General features: G+C 49.1%; 1 protein-coding gene across 4 annotated transcripts in view; it reads left to right on the plus strand.

Annotated features, from left to right (window-relative positions):
- LOC118219591 (alpha-1,6-mannosylglycoprotein 6-beta-N-acetylglucosaminyltransferase B) overlaps positions 1 to 15,041 on the plus strand; it is a 134,569-nt gene that overhangs the window by 76,278 nt on the left and 43,250 nt on the right. The gene's annotated exons all lie outside the window — the stretch shown is intronic.

Here is a 15,041-nt window from a genome sequence, read left to right on the forward strand (position 1 = left end):
ACAGGAAGTGGTGCGCAGTGCTGACAGCTGAGGCCGTGCAGCTCACCCGCGGAACTCTGCCGCTCCCGTGTGACGCTGGCTTTGATTGGTCGAAGCAGAGCATTGGGATGTATGATTTCCTGTCAATCTAACATGTACAGGAAGTTGAGCAATGTTCAATCAGATGACACTTTTGAGGCCGGCTAGCTTTTTGAGCCTTACCAAGGTCTGTAGATAGCTTCACTGCTGCCCTACGTAGCATTAATTCTAGTGTATGAATTTTTTTTTACGGTGTATGGAATAAACTGGTTAGCTTGCAAACAGCTATTGATACATACCTTTAAACGTTATTAAGTGTACTTAAGCACGTCGTGTATACCTGCTACTACAAAATGGACACGTTTCTTTTATAAATGCTTATTAACGGGTTAATTATACAAATACTACTGAGAATAACCAACCCAGTGGTAGATTGCTAGCTAGCCTAGCGCGCATATAGTAAATACAGTTCAGTGCTAGGTAGTAGCTAGTAGCTAGGGAGACTTAATTTATGATGTACTGTCGAGCGACAGATCAGGAAATGTCCAGGAAGTAATGATACACTGGGAAGAATTATACACTGCGACAGCAGCCTCACATTAGTCACGACAACCCTGCCGGTGCCCTCCCTCCCTCCCTCCCTCCCTCCCTCCATCCTCAGTCGGCCTCGGTGCAATCCATTTAAATTGTTGTCTTTCACGGACCCAGATTCCATCTGCAGTTGAGCGGTTCTGCTTCATTAAGCTCATTCCAGTCTGAATTGTAATTACTTCCCTATTTTCCCCCCCCAACTTTTTTGCGATCTGTCTGGCGGGAAAGAAAGGATGAATTGGTTTGAAAAACCTGTTAACAGCAGCGGCGGCGGCGGCAGCATTCGTCGCCCCCGCTGATGGCCCCTTCCTGCCCGCCCGCCCGCCCATGGCGGGGCAGAGCGGAGGCAGCCGTGCGCGTCCTCTGTGGCGGAAATGGCGGCCTCTGCCGTTTCAGCCCCCCCCAACCCCCCCCCCCCCCCCCCCGTCAGGCACCTTATGAGTCAGGGCGGAAGGAAACAGAAGAAAAAAAAAAACTATATAAAAAACTATTTTCCTGAAAAAAATAAAAAATAAATACGCATCTGAGGGAAAGGTTTTCGTTTCGGTGAAAATGGCGTCATAAATATTTGAGCGCTCTCTCTCTCGGAGGGGAAGGTTTTTGGTGGGTCCTGGCTCTGGAGTTACCCCGAGCGCCTGCGGGCCTTGTCGCTGGCGCACTGCATTAAACCCGAAAAACCCACGGCCTGCCCACGGTGACCTTCTCAAAGGAGCCCGGCGCCCCCTGTCATTACACGCCTCGGGGGCTGCTGCCGTCGGCAACGGCGTCCGGTGCAATTACGCAATTGTCTCTAAAGCGGTGCTGGCGGCGGCGAGATCCGAGTGTTTTTTTTGTTTTGTTGCCTCCGCTCCTCTCCCTGCTCCTTCATCAGAGCTCGCGCTGTAAGCACAAACTCCACCGGACTGCGTTTCGCCTCCGCTTTTTCTCCGCCGTCCGTCTCCGGTTTGAAGGGCTTATCGGGCCCCCGGAAAACAAGGTTAATGTTGTTTTTAGCGCCGCCCGGCTCTGCTGCAGACATTTGTCATTTTGCAGCCTTATTGCTTTTTTTTTTTTTTTTTTTGCTTCGCACTGTAAGAGCAGCTTTGTGTAGGGCCACTGTAAGGACAGCTTTGTGTAGGGCCGCTGTATGAGCAGCTTTGTGTAGGGCCGCTGTAAGAGCAGCTTTGTGTAGGGCCGCTGTAAGAGCAGCTTTGTGTAGGGCCGCTGTAAGAGCAGCTTTGTGTAGGGCCGCTGTAAGAGCAGCTTTGTGTAGGGCCGCTGTAAGAGCAGCTTTGTGTAGGGCCACTGTAAGAGCAGCTTTGTGTAGGGCCACTGTAAGAGCAGCTTTGTGTAGGGCCGCTGTAAGAGCGGCTTTGTGTAGGGCCGCTGTAAGAGCAGCTTTGTGTAGGTCCGCTGTAAGAGCAGCTTTGTGTAGGGCCACTGTAAGAGCAGCTTTGTGTAGGTCCGCTGTAAGAGCAGCTTTGTGTAGGGCCGCTGTAAGAGCAGCTTTGTGTAGGGCCGCTGTAAGAGCGGCTTTGTGTAGGGCCACTGTAAGAGCAGCTTTGTGTAGGGCCACTGTAAGAGCAGCTTTGTGTAGGGCCACTGTAAGAGCAGCTTTGTGTAGGGCCGCTGTAAGAGCAGCTTTGTGTAGGGCCACTGTAAGAGCAGCATTGTGTAGGGCCGCTGTAAGAGCAGCTTTGTGTAGGGCCGCTGTATGAGCAGCTTTGTGTAGGGCTGCTGTAAGAGCAGCTTTGTGTAGGGCCGCTGTATGAGCAGCTTTGTGTAGGGCCACTGTAAGAACAGCTTTGTGTAGGGCCGCTGTAAGAGCAGCTTTGTGTAGGGCCGCTGTAAGAGCAGCTTTGTGTAGGGCCGCTGTAAGAGCAGCTTTGTGTAGGGCCGCTGTAAGAGCAGCTTTGTGTAGGGCCGCTGTAAGAGCAGCTTTGTGTAGGGCCACTGTAAGAGCAGCTTTGTGTAGGGCCGCTGTAAGAGCAGCTTTGTGTAGGGCCGCTGTAAGAGCAGCTTTGTGTAGGGCCACTGTAAGAGCAGCTTTGTGTAGGGCCGCTGTAAGAGCAGCTTTGTGTAGGGCCGCTGTAAGAGCAGCTTTGTGTAGGGCCGCTGTAAGAGCAGCTTTGTGTAGGGCCACTGTAAGGAATGGGCCGGTGTTGCTCTGCGGTCCCGCCGTGAAGAAGCTTGTCTTTCTGTGACGGGCGGCCATTTTGTACACATCCGAAGGTCTTCAACGTAACTTTTTAAAAATCAATTATTTACTTTGCTTTCGCTGTACTCACTTTTGCTGTCACTGCATTGCATCTGATACCCCTTCCAGCCCATCTAGCGCTGAACTTTTAAGCAGCTTGCCGATATTTCAATTTTTTTACAATAGTGCCTGTGCGAGACTTTTTGTCTGCTTTTTTTTTTTGGCGAAGAACAGAGAATTGGGACTCCGTTGTTGGCACGACTGTGGGATTAAACGGCGGCGGCTCATTGCGGTGTTTTGTAAATGTACAGCAGCCGTAGCGCGCTGGGTAATTTCATCTCCTGTAACCCACTTAAAAGTGCCTATGGTAGCGAAATGCACTCCCGGGGATGTTTCGCTCGTTCTTTTACCGCAGGCTGGTGCGCTCGTGAAACCGCTTCTTAGCATTTCGCAGCTGCCGCTGAAACTATGCGCTTGTTAACAGCTGAACATTTCACAGTTTTGTGTCGCGAGCCTTCTGCTGCACCTGTTTGACGTGTACCTGCGTGTGAAATGAGGGCCCGTTGTGGAGTTTTTTCCCCAGTCTGCTGATACCTGCGGTGATAACAGTGTGCTGTTCCCTGGTCAGTGATTGGACGATGCTCTGCTGCGGTGATACCAGTGTGCTGTTCCCTGGTCAGTGATTGGACGATGCTCAGCTGTGGTGATACCAGTGTGCTGCTCCCTGGTCAGTGATTGGACGATGCTCAGCTGTGGTGGTACCAGTGTGCTGTTCCCTGGTCAGTGATTGGACGATGCTCTGCTGCGGTGATACCAGTGTGCTGTTCCCTGGTCAGTGGTTGGACGATGCTCCTTTGGGCGTGTCCACTGTGGTGATACCAGTGTGCTGTTTTCTGGTCAGTGATTGGACGATGCTCTGCTGCAGTGATACCAGTGTGCTGTTCCCTGGTCAGTGATTGGACGATGCTCTGCTGCGGTGATACCAGTGTGCTGTTCCCTGGTCGGTGATTGGACGACGCTCAGCTGGGTGTGTCAGCTACGGTGATGTGCGATGTGTGATGACTTGCTCCAGTGCTGGTTTCACCTCCTCCCGCGTTACTCTGTGGCGCCTGGGCTCGTTAAGAGTCCAGTTCAGATTGGAGAGAGACAGCACAGCCTCCATTCAGAGCAGACCCCTGCGTGATGGGCAGGGGGTTCAGCCAGGTGCATTTCAAGTCCAATAAAGTTTTCACATGTTCCAAAATAAAATCCTTGAAGGTAGAAGAGGCGGTACTGATTCACCTTTCCTGCCCCACATAGCCCCCCCCCCCCCCCAATAAGAGGATGCACCGATGCCTGATGCACCGCACGGGGGCGCACACGTCAGAACCTGTTTGACTCAGAGCGTGGCCGGTCTGACCGTTTTTGGTGACCTTATCCAGAAACACCCGTTGGCAGCGCGAGCAGGAAGCAGGTTTGTTTCGCTCTGGCGTTTGGTGAGACGACGCGCGCTTCACTCTCTGAAGCTGACGTGTGGAGGAGCCGCCTCACCTCCCTCCCTCACCTCCCTCCCCTCCCTCCCTCCCTCCCTCACCTCCCTCACCTCCATCACTCCCTCCCTCCCTCCCTCACCTCCCTCCCTCCTCTCCACTGCCCCGCTGGGACACTCAGTGAGCGATCGCCCGTAGCGAACGGTGTAGCACGGCGGGCGGCAGTGTAGCACAGTGGGTAAGGAACTGGGCTTGTAACCGAAAGGTCATGGGTTCGATGTCCTGGCTAGGACACGGCCATTGTACCCTTGAGTAAGGTACTTAACCTGAATTGCTTCAGTATATATCCAGCTGTATAAGTGGATGTAATGTAAAAGTTGTGTAATTTGCTCTGGATAAGAGCATCTGCTAAATGCCTCTAATGTAATGTAATGTACTGTAATGGGAGCGGTCCGCGCTGACGCTGTTCGGCGGCCGCGGGTCTCTCTCTCCCCTGGCGCTCACACCTCGGCCCCGGCTGTCTGACGCCGTCCCCTCCCCTCCCTCCCCTCCCCTCCCTCCCCGCCCCGCCCCTACCCTGCGCTGGGCTGCGAAAACCCGTTAAGCGGGCGTGGGGACCCCTTCCTCGCGCTCTGTCAGGACCGATTCGGGCTCTTCGTGTCCTGGCTGCGCTCCAGGTGATTAAAGAGGCTGAGGAACGAGGGCCCGTTAAATTATTTCCCAGGTTAACGCGATGTGTGCACTCTCCGCTTGTTCTCCGTTTTTAGTTTTGTATTAGGGGGGGGGGGGACCGGCGACGGTATTTCCATCTCTCCCTCCCCTGATCTCGTAGGCTTCGCCAGCAGACAGCCTGAGCAGACGTGTTCTCTCTGGTGTAATACGGACCCATGGTGGGGTTTTTTTATTTTGTTTATTTATTTATTTATTTATTTATTTATTTATTTTTACTGCTGTTCATTTTCAGCTGCTTGCAGTAAAATGCAGATCTATCGCCGCGGCAATTCGCGTTCTGAGCCATTTACAAATCCAATTAAGGTTCTTGGGGGGGGGGGGGGGGGGGCGGGGAACGTGTAGAGGTTTTGTGAGCCTTGTAAAATGCAATTATGTGCTTTGGGGTTGGTATTTGTTCATTTTGTTTCTTTCGTAGGGTCTCTTCGTTTCAGAGCAAACACGGTCGTTGTTTCACAATCGAAAGCTAAAGCGGTTTGTCCGAAATTTGAACTTGCTATCTTCCGTGCGGAGCTCCGTCATGAATTCAAACTGCCGTGGAGTAGGATAAACGACGTATTGTCGCCCCAGGGAGACTATGTTCCACCGTTATGTTTTTTTGAAGGATCCTGTCGTCTCCCATTTCACAGTAATAAGATTTGCCTGATGTTTTCCCACATGTCTTTGATTGACACCGGCCACGTCCGCATCCTTTTTCTTTACACAGAGATTAACCCTAAAAGTGGGGTCAAACTAATGTCATTCTGAGAGGAAATGTCCATATCTCAATAAGAACAAATTGACCCATCTGAGAGCAGCCGGGCTTGAAATTAAGTTGAGTGGGTAGATCTGTTTGTTTGCAATAAGTAATAAATCTGACTTGCACTTGCAGCAAACTGGGGATGTAATTGTATTATGCGAGATGCAGACAACCAGAAAGTAATAACAATCTTTTGTGCTATTTGTACAGACGTTCTGTAATGAGACTCATTTCAGCACTTGATCTGTCGAGGATGGCTTTAGTGTCTGCTTGCGGATTGTCTTTGCACCAGTGTGTTGGCTCTTGTGAGTTAAGAGAGAAAAAAAACAGAGATGCTTCTCAAAGATTTATTTTTGGTTTGTTTACGCAGGCAGTGTAGCTACGTGCTCCTTAAACCTTTTATCAGCATGTGCGCATGTCATCACGGGTACTGCCAGCAGGCTGTTTGATCATTATCTGCTGTGCTTAATTGAAATGATTTCTGAAATTTGAAATCCTGGAAATATCAAATGGGTGAGACAGCCAAAGGGCGGTTACCTGCGTGAATGTGCGTGTGTGTGTGTGTGTGTGTGTGTGTGAGTGAGAGAGTGTGTGTGTGTGTGTGTGTGTGTGTGTGTGTGTGTGTGTAGGCGTGTGCGTGGGTGCGTGCATGTGTGTGCATGCTTGCTTGCGTTTGTGTGTGTGTGTGTGTGTGTGTGTGCGTGGGTGTGTGCATGTGTGTGCATGTGTGTATGCGTGCTTGCGTTTGTGTGTGTGTGTGTGTGCTTGCATGCGTGCTTGCGTTTGTATGTGTGTGTGTACGTGCATGCGTGCTTGCGTTTGTGTGTGTGTGTGTGCGTGCATGCGTGTTTGTGTACATGCACGTCTGCCTGGAGCACATCCCACTCCTTCTCGTTGCCCATGATTGGTCAGCTGGTTTGTGTGTTCAGGACTGTGTGTTCGGGTCTGTGTGCTCAGGTCTGTGGGCAGTGTGTTCAGGTTTGCATGTTCAGGAACACGTCTGTCTTCGTTGCTTCGACAGGCTAAAGAACTGGAGCTGACAGAGGCAGAACAGACACGTGTCAGTAAATCTGAACCAAGTGTCTGTGACCCAAACCGAATCACACGCTGCTTGCTTTTCATAGCCTGCGTCAGAAACGATGTCAGTCCTGATCTGTGAGGATTTCCGCCTGCGCCAAGACCCAGGCACGCGAGGGACGAGGATGGGGGGGGGGGGGGCTCGAACTTGTGCCCCAAGTGCCAGATGTGCCCCTTTAATTTGATTTTTTTAATATTGTATTTATATTATTGTTGCTGTCATTGATTTTCATTCATTAATTTTGGTAAAACCTGTTCTGTAGGGTAACTGGATGAAAAAACAGTTTTCTGTGTTCGTGTGCCCTTTCCTCTCTTTGAGCACCTGCCACTCAAAAGGCCTCTGCATGGCCCAGACAAGACATGCCTTGAGTCCGCAGGATTTGGCATCCAGTCGCCATGCTTTTCAAACACTACTACACATATAAAACACACACACACACACACACACACACACGTGCACGCATGCTCGCACACACACACACACACACACTGCACGCATGCTCGCACACACACACACACACACACACACGTGCACGCATGCTCGCACGCTTACACACACACACACACACACACACACGCATGCTCGCACACACACACGCCCACACACCCACACCCACACACACACACACACACACACACACATACATGATGGCAGCAGTTTCATGAAATGTCCCTGAAATGCAAACGGATTGACCAGCCACTTTATAAATGGGTGCTGCCTCAGAAGGAATCTATATAAAATTCTATTAGTCACAGCGTGTACAGTAATACCGTACATTCTTCAGAATCAGGCTGAGAAACTGTGAAACCTTATTTATCGTGATTTAGAGAGATTTGACTGGAGTTCCAAGTCACTGTTTGCTGACAGCGGGAAAGTGTTTTGCCAAAGGGAAAAAAAAAAGAAAAAGTTAGCGAGATAATTATGGATATATGCATATGCGGGGAAAAACACAGATACAATCCAAAACATTTCTCTCCATCTCTCCATCTGTCAGTCATTGTATTATTTCTGGCAGGCCTTGTGGAGAGAGGAAAAATTAATAGGGAAAAAACTTTCGCGTCAAGCATTCACATCATGCTGTTGGCAACAATTTGACTCAGAGGGCCACCCGCGTATGCTCTCTCCCATGATGCACTGGGGCAGCAGCTGAGGGCCTTGCTCTGGGTCTGTGGTGGTCCACGTGAGAATCATTCTCTCTCTCTCTCTCCTCCTCCTCCTCCTCCTCCCCTCTTTCTCTTATTGAGGTCCGGCCTCCCGTGCCAGCTCACAGTGTAAATAACTGTCCAATCAGAGTGATGCATGAGCCCCCTGCCAGCGGGACTGGCTTCCTCCACTGCGGCCTGGAAATCGCTCCGGGCGGGGGAAGGAGGCGGGGGGGGGGGGGTTCTACCTGGGGGGCCGCGACGAAGCGTGGGCTTGTCTCCGCACGGTCGAAGTCCCGTCGACTGCCTCTGCCCTGGCCAGCCAAAAGAGAAAGACGGTATATTTCACTATTATTACTGTCACGTCTGTTTATCTGGGCTGATTTAAACGTGTGCGACGGGGATAATCGCAAATTAGTCTGGAAGGAACGCTGACGCTTCCTCGGGCTGTGCTTTTAACGTAATCGCGTGGGTAGGTGTCCCTGTACGGTCGGCGAAGGACAACAGAAATATTGACCTTTAAGGTTAAAAAAAAAAGGAATGTTTAAAAAAGCTCTACATTGGGCCTGTGTGTGTGCAGTGTATTTAAAGTAGTGTAACCCATTATGTGGACTGTGCGTCTGTGTATAATTTGCGTCTGTGTATGATTTAGTTTTATTGTGCTGGAGTATCACAGGCAGCGTGTCGTGCTGTATATGACAAGGGCAATGGAGCGTGTGCAGTCTCTGATCCCAGGGGCTCTGCCTCCAGTTGAGAGGCATTGTTGCATCTCCTGGGGAGAAGACAGCAAAGCCCCACCCTGCTGGAGCTGTCAGGGAAACACCATCCTCTATCTCTCACGCACGCACACACTCGCGCACGCACACGCACACGCACACGCACACGCACACGCACACGCACACACACATACACACGCACACACACACACTCGCACGCACACACACACCCCCACACACACACACACACACACACGCACGCACACACACATACACACGCACACACACACACACACTCGCACACACAGTCTCATGCGCGCACACACGCACACATACACACGCACACGCACACACACACACACTCACAAATACACACACACACACACAAACATAAATATAGCCATTACGTTACATTACATTTATTTAGCAGATGCTTTTATCCATCCTCTATCTCTCTCTCACACACACACACACACACTCTCACACATAGGCACACACACACACACTCTCACACACACACACACACACTCTCACACATAGGCACACACACATGCACACACACAGGCACACACACAAACACACACACACACCCACACACACACACACACACACAACCACACACACACACACACACGCTCGCTCTGAGGACACAGGCAGTGGAATGACAGCCCGTGACAGCACTGAAGGGCCACCACAGCTCAGCTCCACTCAGAGCTGCCACTGCAGGCCTGGCCCCTAACCTGCTGGGGGGCAGGGGGGGGTTTCTCCACCACCACAACAACACAACCACATGCAGACCCACCTGTGAGCCAATCATCCACTGCTATCCACCCGAATGTACTCAGGGGGTAGAGATGGGGGGGCTGGGCTGGGCTGGGCTGGACTGGGCCGGACTGGACTGGGCTGGACTGGGCGGGGCTGGGCTGGGCTGGACTGGGCTGGGCTGGGCTGGGCTGGGCTGGGCTGGGCGGGGCTGGGCTGGGCGGGGCTGGACTGGGCGGGGCGGGGCTGGGCTGGACTGGACTGGGCGAGGCTGGACTGGACTGGACTGGACTGGACTGGACTGGACTGCACTGGACTGCACTGGACTGGGCCGGACCGGGCCGGGCTGGGCTGGGCTGTGGCAGTTCAATCTCTCCTCTCCCACTTGTTATCTATCTCTCCCATACGCAATCCTCATTTTTATGCCCCCGTTTATTTCACAGTTTAGTTGCATTTGTTCCGGTGCTGAAAAGATTTAAATTAAGGAGATAAATTTGCTTGAGGAGTAAGCAGTAAAATACCTCAGCTTGCTGGACTAAACTAGAGGAAGCCTCAGAATAATTCTTTCTCTTTTATCCCACTGTGATGATTGAAAAAATCTCCTTTGCTCAGACGGAAACCTACAGTGGCCCTGTCTGGTGACCCCTATTGAATGACACAGACATCCGTGCTGGGCTTCTGGCGCCGCCTGTTGAATTGGAAGCCGACGGCACGGAGAGGCAGTCGTTTCTGTACGATTGCATGTCTGAACAGCTCATAGATGGTCAAGGCGGTATGCTTTTATTGTGTAAGTCTTCAGAAAAAATGGGGCATGGGCAGTTTAAAAAAAAAAAAAAAAAAAAAAAAAAAATCTATTTGTTTTAGTGAACGACCATGCATGCGGGTGACATATTATGCGACGCAGTGGAGGTGGCTGGGGTAATTGTGAAGCTATCTCCTCCATGCCTTGGCCGGTGCCTGTAAGTTTCACTCCCTGCTGTTTAAATAATTGCCTCTTTCCTCACAGAGACACAAAGTGTCACCCTTACCGGGAACATTAAAAAAAAACAAACTAAAAAAAAAAAAAACGTTCACACACAGCAACACCCTCTTGCATGTTGCAGTCACAAAAGAGGCCATATAATATGATTTAGGAGGATGCATGGTTGGACTAAAAGCCTTTTAATGACATAGAACAATGGGATTCTTTGAGAGAACAAATTGAACAGAGTGCTCTGGGCTGTGTAAAATCTCTGTGCCAGAAAACAGACCCAATTAGGCGCTAACTAATGCAATTTCATATCTGAAAAATTCCTTTTAGTGTAATAATGAGGAGGTGTTTTGAGAGAATCCGTTCGAGTAAATTAATCAAGCCACTTATTTTCTTTTGTTTCCGTAGATTTCCGAGCGTTAGTCACACCGCGGTGGTGTTTGTTGCGAGACGTGCCAGAATGAGTGAACACTGTGCATGCCTCCTAAGCTAAAATCGCTATCTGAAGCATTCTCCCGAGCTGAAGATATCTTTCTTTCTGCGCGATTTCCAGCATCAAGGAAACCCTTGGCATTAACTACCGTTAAGATAAGTGGTTGTTTCGCTGTTTATCTTCTCAGATAAATACACAGAAGAAGGAGGGTTTGCATATGTGGAAGATAACAGTATTTTTGCAAATAGTACTGCTTATGCTGTCTAGTGCCTTATACGTAGGTATTTTTTGTCTAGTATCTTAAACGCTGCTTTTCAGGATATGACATGACTGGCTGTCATGTTGGGCGATAAGCAATTTGTCATGTTTATGCGTCTGCTTCACGAGCAGCGCGGTTTGATTGAGTGCATTTCGGCACAAAGGGATTTGCATGTGCTTGCTGTAAGTGACTGGCGCAGACAGAGCGCGCGCTCTCTGCAGTCATACAGCTTTTTTTCTCGTTCAGACCCTGACGACAGTTTCAGCTGCGGCTGAGTTCGGTGGATCTCCGGCGACGCGGGCTGGGCGATCTGCGCCTGCCGGCGTTTCGGTGAGTTGAGGGGGCAGGTGCGCGAAGAGGTAAACCTGGCCTTGCCTGTAAAAAAATTCCACTCAGTCACGCATAATTCTCCGAACGAGACAATTATCCTCTCCACGACGATGCTGTGAGCCCGCAAATGGGCATGAAGCCTTTGTTAGAAAAAATAAAAAAAGAAATAATAATTTCCCCATTACAAAGCCGAAAAAAGGAGGGAAAAAAACTTGATGACCCTGATGACTGTTTCCCAGTGCTTACAGCAGCAGGCCGAGCTGGGTGGGGGCGGGGGTAGCGTAGCGGGGGAACGGGGGTGGCAGAGTGCAGGCCTGCGATCAGGGACCCGGGCTGGGGGAGCTCAGCGGTGTGGCAGGTGTGTGTGACAGGTGCGTGTGATTGGTGCGTGTGATTGGTGTGTGTGGCAGGTGTGTGTGACTGGTGCGTGTGATTGGTGCGTGTGATTGGTGTGTGTGGCAGGTGTGTGTGACTGGGCGGCGGTGGCGGAGACCGGTTTGAAATGCTAATGCCCGCGTGTCAGCTGGAGCGGGTGGCAGAGCCGCTGGCATCTGCCCGCCGAATCGGATCGCCCCTTTCTGTCGCTCGCCCGCAGCCATTTCCACTCGAGCGTCAGCTGACATGTTTTTTTTTTTTTCGGGCAGAGGTGGACGACAGGCTCAGCTGACAAACAAGCGCCCCGGATGCATTTTTTAATTTTTTTATTTGATTTTTTATTTTTGTTTAAGAGGGGCTGGTAACTGGTTGCCCTGCAGCTGCTAATCTCTTGTGTGAAAAGAGGGAAGCTGGACAGTCCATGTGTTCCAGAATGATCCGTAAAAAAAACAAGACCAGGTCAAAACCTAGTATGTGGTTGGACCCTGGCCGACCAATGGTGTAACGTCATAACTCGGCCGACCAATGGTGTAACGTCATAACTCGGCCGACCAATGGTGTAACGTCATAACTCGGCCGACCAATGGTGTAACGTCATAACTCGGCCGACCAATGGTGTAACTTCATAACTCGGCCGACCAATGGTGTAACTTCATAACTCGGCCAACCAATGGTGTAACTTCATCACTCACTCAGTCACTCAGTCAGTCACAGACATTCGTGTTTGTAGGGCTGGCCCCGCTGTTGCGGTCCAGCCAAAAAGCTGCCACAGTGCTGCCTGCATTTCAGACGGGGAGACTTTATTATGACGTGTGGAGCAAAATGAGACACAGAGCAGTCTCTGTACCGAGTGACATGCACTGCTTTTATTCTAACCATTTATGTCACGGTTATTACGATGCATTGAGTGTTCACTGTAATAGCAGGAATGATTTTTTTTTCCCAAACCGTTGTTACGTACATAGGACTTTTAAGTAGATAGAAAATAGAGCGTTTATGTGTAATCTCCGGTTTTCATATTGCTGCCATAAGGACTGTATTTGACAATGTGAAAAAAAAACTGATGGCATTGATTGATTGATTGATCTGGACTAATCCATTGTGCATTTCACCTGGAGCGTGGAACAGCGTGGCACTTACTTCTGTGTGGATGTACTTTAAGCACAAGAGAAAGCTAAAAAAAAAAAAAACTCAAATAAATGTACCCGAGAAAAATCTGAAGAAACTACGGTATAGAATACTGCCCTTCGATAAAGGGTCCTTTAGACTCGAAAGAGAAATGCTGAACTCGAAATCAATTAGAAGAGCAAACAGGTCAAAGGTCTCGCCCTGATGCAGTTAAAATGGACTTAACTATCGCCTCCAGGGAGGGCAGTGCATGGATCTGCCGCTCTGGTGAAAAGAAAATGGTCTGATAAATGTTAACGTGGTGTGACACCAGACAGAACTGAGGGGCAGACTCCCTTTCAGCACGGACTGGTGGAAATCAATGCATCGCAGAAGTCTGTCTGGCTTCTTGTTTTCTACTCCTTTCTTTGAGTGGCAAAAAAAAAAAAAAAAAAAACCTGTCAGCCCTGCATCAAAAAGGCTTATATTCAGAGTGCACAAAAAAGTTTTTTGACAGTTGGAAACCAGGGTACTTCAGGAGCAGGTGTTACTGTATGCTAGATGGTGTCTACTTAGGAATGGCTGGGGCCAGGACCGGCTCACAACTATCTATCTGTAACCTCAGGACAAGAACGAACTGACTACCATACCATTTTTGCTATATTCTTTGTAGGTTTTCTCAGAGTTTTTTTTATTGCTGAGAACATACAAATGTGCTTACCTTTGTGCTAGCCTGGCTATACAGTATCTTTCTGCTTACTGCGCTTCTCTTGTTTGTTTGTCCAGGAGGGAGGATAGGTGAAATAAACATTCACGTCCCCCCCAAAGCTCGCTAAACGCATCTTCCACTTCCATCCAGCGTGTGTTATTGCTTCTGTCGACCATGTTTTATTTTTTGCCGTTGTGGTTTCATTCTTGAACGTCTCTCCCCCAATTCGCTTCTTATTAGTTGTCGAATAGTATTTTTTTTTACTGGTTGTTAGCCGCCCTCATTGTCTCAGCTCAGGAAATCTACCACAGTGATGGTTTCCGAGAAGCCAGAAAAGGAACGTCAATTTCCAGCCCTTTTGTAAGAACTTTTCTGCTGAATTTTCCTTTTGTAGCGATGGCTATTATGTGGGCTAAAACGGAACAGGCAGGAGGGTACGACAAAAGCTCTGCTGCAGGAGCTCTGTGAGAGCGTGAGAGTGAGAGTGGGCAGGGAGTCCCTGTCATAGGGAACGTTCAGGACTGGATCCGGCACATCCGATGTTTCTGTAAAAAGCCCCAGTCTGCCTGAAGGGTGACTTCTGTAAGGCTTTGCTCCACTAGACCTTTTGTCATTACATTACATTACATTAGAGGCATTTAGCAGACGCTCTTATCCAGAACGACTTACACAACTTTTTACACAGCATCCATTTATTATCATTATTTTTCATACGGCTAGATACATACTGAAGAGCAATGCAGGCTACGTACCTTTCCTCAATGCTACAACGGCAGTGTCCTACCCAGGAATTGAACCTATGACCTTTCGGTTACAAGCCCAGTTAGAGGCACACATTGGCTTTCTTGAAGGCTACGGCGTGTCGTAAGATACGACTCCTAGAATTAGCAGGCTGCTGTAGAGCATTGACCAATAGTAACGGCACGATCTCCCGGCATCTCCTGTCCCTCACAGCATTACATTACATTTACATTTACATTACATTTACATTTACATTACATTTACATTACATTACATTACATTACATTTACATTTACATTTACATTTACATTACATTAACATTACATTTACATTACATTTACATTTACATTTACATTACATTACATTTACATTTACATTACATTTATTTGGCAGATGCTTTTATCCAAAGCGACATACCAAAAGTGCATTTCATGGTCATAGACAACTACTAAACACAGGTTCAGTAAGATACAGTACTTATTTTGTACAGCTATTTCTAGCCAAGAACACAGTTTAGTTCACACAGTGAACACTGTTCTGACCTAACCTCTGCAAAATCAACTGGGCAGAAGAATGAGCTACAGTATTAGGACAAATACAAATTACCAGTGTCACCAAATTAGCATGATTCAGTGTCACGTGACACGTAATTTACATTTTCAAAAGTTTATTTCGGCGTGAAGGGTTTTTTGAAGAA

The sequence above is a fragment of the Anguilla anguilla genome, chromosome 2 (genome assembly GCF_013347855.1).
Source record: "Anguilla anguilla isolate fAngAng1 chromosome 2, fAngAng1.pri, whole genome shotgun sequence".
NCBI classification, from domain to species: Eukaryota; Metazoa; Chordata; class Actinopteri; order Anguilliformes; family Anguillidae; genus Anguilla; species Anguilla anguilla.